General features: G+C 59.5%; 1 protein-coding gene across 1 annotated transcript in view; it reads right to left on the bottom strand.

Moving 5' to 3' along the window:
* WWP2 (WW domain containing E3 ubiquitin protein ligase 2) overlaps nucleotides 1-4,554 on the bottom strand; it is a 31,459-nt gene that overhangs the window by 24,080 nt on the left and 2,825 nt on the right. The window lies entirely within an intron of this gene.

Genomic DNA, 4,554 nt, shown 5'->3' with positions numbered 1-4,554 from the left:
CCAAAGCACCATGTGCCCACTCCCTCAGGGCCAGCTGTCCCAGCGAGCACCACCAGTGTTGGCCCCACACCTACACACACCTGCCAGCGCTGCCAGAGGACCACCTGCTCCTGAGGAAGATCCTTCTTCACCACCCCTCAGGATCCCTTCACCCTTTTCCTGGGGCTGCAGCTGCCCCAGGGGCCCTGGCTGTGACACTGAGACCCCCATCACTCACAGATCCAGGAGCTGGGGCTGTAGGGCAGATCCCAGCAGGAAAGCCAAAGGATTTGGCTCCTTTGAGATGACACACGGGGCAAGAAGGGTCCTGCATGATGGTGAGGATCCCTCCATCCACATCCCCGTGCATCAATTCCACTGAACAAAACCGGCACAGAGGGCCGTTCCCAAACAGGAACGCTCTGTTGCAGCACTGGACCACACTCACAGAAGGTTCTGGAGAGGGTGCCACAGGCTGGGAGGCTCCTGGAGACAGATGCCAGCTCCACTCCCTCCCTTGAGAGCCAGCCTGGTCTCAGCAGCTTCAGCAAGGCTTTGCTGGTCCCTGGGGGCAGCTGGGGCACAGCACAGCCCTCAGCACCCACCCCATCACAGCAGTGCCTGCCAGTGCCAGCCAGACTGAAACACCCGGCTCCATCACAGAAGGCCAGAAAAATTTGGCTGCACCAGCCTGGGACACTGGCCCAGACGCTTCCTGACTCATTTGCTCAAATAATATTTTTATTATACGCGGATTGCTCATGACACAATGGCACCATTTTTTAGCAACCTGCTTTGTCCCAGTGCGACGCGGGGACGGGGTGTGGCTCAGGCCAGCAGGAGGAGGATGGGAGCACACCCCCATGGAGCCCTTGTCCCACCTCTAGCTCCGGCTGTCCTGCACTGGACTTGACACTTCCTTCTCCAAGGCACCCCAAATCCCAGTGACACAGGGTCTGCGGTGAACACAGGCCTGTGGGACAGGCAGCACTCAAGGATCTGAGGGAAGTCTCCAGCACCAAGAAGATGGGTGTCTCCTACACAGCTCATGGGGGCACAGCTCTGTCACTGATCACCATCATCCAACACGGGATTCTGCTGAGCCTGGTCTCCCCCTCTGCCTCACGGAGCTGCACTCCACTTGCTTCCATGGGAAACTGACCTCACAGACAGTTTTAAGAGCCTGAGACAGAAGATGCTACTGAGCACAGCCAAAAACCAGAACAAATCCAGACCCTGTTTCCCCCCCGGCTCCTCCAAGCCGTAGGAATCCGCATTTTCTCCAGGGTCCCTCCATCCCCCTCCACGTGCACCGCTCTCCGGGGCCGCACAAGCCCTCATTGTGCGGGCGCCCAGCCGAGGTGCAAAGACAAGGTGTCTCCAAGTGGAGGATGTGAACATGAACCTCCCAGCCGGCTTCCTTCTCCCCCCCTCCACCCCCTCCAGCTTTTTTAAAGAAAATAAACACTCGCAGAACCTTCCACTCCCTGTCCCCGAGCAGCGTGCGGGACGCACAAAGGGACATTGCTGCTGCACCGACGGCGGGGCCCCCGAAGGGCCCAGCACAAAGGCTGCCTCTGTCCCGCCGGCTGCCAGAATGTCAGAGGGATTATTATTATTTTGGGAGGGGGTCGGGGGGTGATTTGGTCCTGAATAAGGTCTCAGTTCAGCTACTTCCAGTGCCCTGCACGCAGCATCAGAGCTCCCATTTAGCAGAGGTGAGCTGGAATTCCCACCCAGCCCATTAAGTGGATTTACGGTTCTGCGAAACGAAGCTGGGAGCAGCCGGCACGATAATGGCCCCGGGCTGAGCCCCAGCTCCGGGACCCCCAGGAACCACACGTGTCTGACCCCAGGGAGCTGCCACATGAGACGAGCAGCTCCTTGGAAGACCCTGTGTGAGGTGGCTCCATCATCACACCTGCATACCAGAAGATTTTCAGACAGACAGCCAAAAAGTGCTTCCCAGTCTCTCAGTTCCCCAAAGCTAGCGCCAAGCTCCTTGCCCAGTCCCACTGGATGCAAAGGCCAGTTCCCATTCCAACAGCTCCACGTGATCACCCAGGTTTTGTCTGGGATGAATCAAAGCTCCCTGATGCTGAGCAGGTGAAGACTGGCTCAGCATTGGTGCATTCCCACAGCAGAAGGAATGACTCTATGCTGTGGCTACAAGTCCCTCCAGGAACAAGCAAGGGGAAAGTTAAACCTTCCACAGACATCCCCAAATGAAGAAGGAACCCAGAGTTTTGGGGAAGGGATAATCTTTAGTGTCCCATGAAAGTCTCCCCAGGGGAGCTTTGCCTTTGCTGCTGATCCAGCCTCAACCACCAGAGGTTTAGAGACAACTGTGTCCTACTCCATTTATCTGCCAGGGATAACCAGGAGGGCCTCGGGTTTCTGTTCCTTTCCTCTAAAAGGTGACATGGGATGGGCACTCTCCAATCCCCATAGTGACCTGCTGGCTGGATGGCCAGTTTTGTGGGATTACATCCTGGCCATGGCAGAGCCAGCTCACGGAACTGCTGGGACATGCAGCACAGCACAGCTCCTTTGGCATCACAGCCACAATGGGGTGGAGCTGCAGTTTTCCAGAGGCTGGGAATTGCTGCTGTTGTCCTGAAGGATCCCAGGAGGCCAAGTTCCAGCCACTCTGCCTGGGGCACAGCAGCAGAGACTCTGTGGGATCTGTAAAGCCCTAGCACGTGGTGCCACTCAGCACACAGGGGGACCAGCAAGGCCCACTACGGGCTCCACACAGCCCAGGATACGAGGCCGGCCAGGGCCAGCGGCAAGGAGCTCCCAGAGCCCGGGAACAAAGAGGTGCCTCTGCAGAGGCAGCAGCTCAGGGGCCGGGGCCAGGGGCCGTGCCATGGCAAACGAGCTGTTTCATGGGAGCCCTGGGAGCAGCTCAGCTCCTGGAAGGCTCCAGCTCCTGTCAGTGATTGAGCCAGTGCTGACCCACCTCTCCACCTCCCCGGCCAATCCCTGGGAAGGCGGGAGGCGCTCGGAGAGGCCCCGCAGGCGCTGCCAAGGCGCTGGGAAGCGCTGCGAGCCCGAAAGCTGGGCTGGACCCACCGGAGCAGGAGCTCCTGCGACAGCCAGGCTGTTGGCTCCAGAGGCTCTCACAGCCTTCCCGGGAGCTCAGGCCTCATCACTGAGCTCTTTTTCCATGCTCCGGGCCTCAGAGCTGAGACTCTTCCCCCTGGAGTAAGGCATACCTGGCAGGAGGGCTGACAGCACCATCCTGGCAGGCGGGAGCCCAGCACGCACTGCCACAGGTGTCACCAGCAGTGAGGACACTGTCCTGCCTGCTGAGGGGAACAACAGGAACATCAACCCAAGGCCACAGCTACACTCACAAACCAGTAACTTTCATAAAGCCTCACCAAAACCATAACAAACCCAACGAAGACAAAGGGGCTGCTGCCCGGCAGGAGCTGCCCTGGGGAAGGCTCACTCTGGCTGAGCACTTCCCAGGATGGGGAGAGGAGGGCCAGGCCCCTCCAGTGGCAGGGGGCACATGCATTTCACTGCCCTTCACACATTAATTGCCTGACCCAGAATGGCTTGAAATCCCAGATGCCTTTTGCACGACCTTGCCTGACCCAGCCCCTTCCTCAGGCTGGCTGGCAGAGGGAACACACTCCCCTCTTCCCAGGAAGCGAGAAGCCCCTGAGGAAAGGATCTCCCAGGCTCCCATAGGGCCCCCAGCAGTCTCTGGCCCACTCAGACCTGCAGCAAAGCACGAAGGCTGAGCATGAGCCTGCAGGGAAGAGGAGGGAGCAGATGTCAGCCCAGACAAGGAGGGCAGACAAAAGCAGACAGGAGCAGACAGGCAGCACCTTCCCGGCACGGCAGGGCAGGCTCTGCAGCTTTAAGAGTCCTTCCTCCCTCCCAGCCCACGGTGTCAAGGAAAAATCTGACACGTTTTTTCTGAGGGATGTTAACAGACAACCTAGAACAGCCAGTTGCCTTTTCCATTCATTTTCCACACAGCCCCCCGGGATGGCTGGGAATGAAAGAGCCAATTGTGCCCCCGTGGAGGCGCAGGTAGGGCAGGAACCGCGGCAGCTCCGGGAGCCCGGCAGGGCCCCTGCACACCTCGGGAAATAACGGCTGCAGGGGAGGGTGCCCAGGGGCACAGATCCCACAGCTGTGGGGCTGGCTGGCAGCTACACCCCAACAGAGCCAGCCGAGGCACACATCCAAGTCCCCACAGGCCTTGCAAAATGACAGCAGTGGCAGCACATGTCCCATGTGTCCCTCACTGCCACAGCACCTGGTGCCACCCAGAGCCACAGCAGCACGGCAGGGACACTGATGTGGTTTCAGAGCTGGCAGCACCAGGGGAAGCAGCTCACCCCAGCCCCCGGCACCGGGGAGGGTCTGAACCAGCCCTGAATCCCTCGGGGTGCAGGAGGCCCCTCTCCCTGCTCAATACCAGGTCTGTGTCTCACAAGCTTTGCTTGGAAGAGACAGAGCACGCCTTTTCCAGCCCTGCGCGGCCACTCGCGCCGCCCCAGCCCTGAATGGCCGCCTTTCTGTGGGAGCTGTCGTCACAAACCACGCTCTGGC

Source organism: Corvus brachyrhynchos, unplaced genomic scaffold, assembly GCF_000691975.1.
Source record: "Corvus brachyrhynchos isolate BGI_N302 unplaced genomic scaffold, ASM69197v1 scaffold365, whole genome shotgun sequence".
Classification (NCBI taxonomy): Eukaryota; Metazoa; Chordata; class Aves; order Passeriformes; family Corvidae; genus Corvus; species Corvus brachyrhynchos.
Note: the sequence above shows the minus strand (reverse complement) of the source record. Positions and strands in the feature narration are given on the sequence as shown.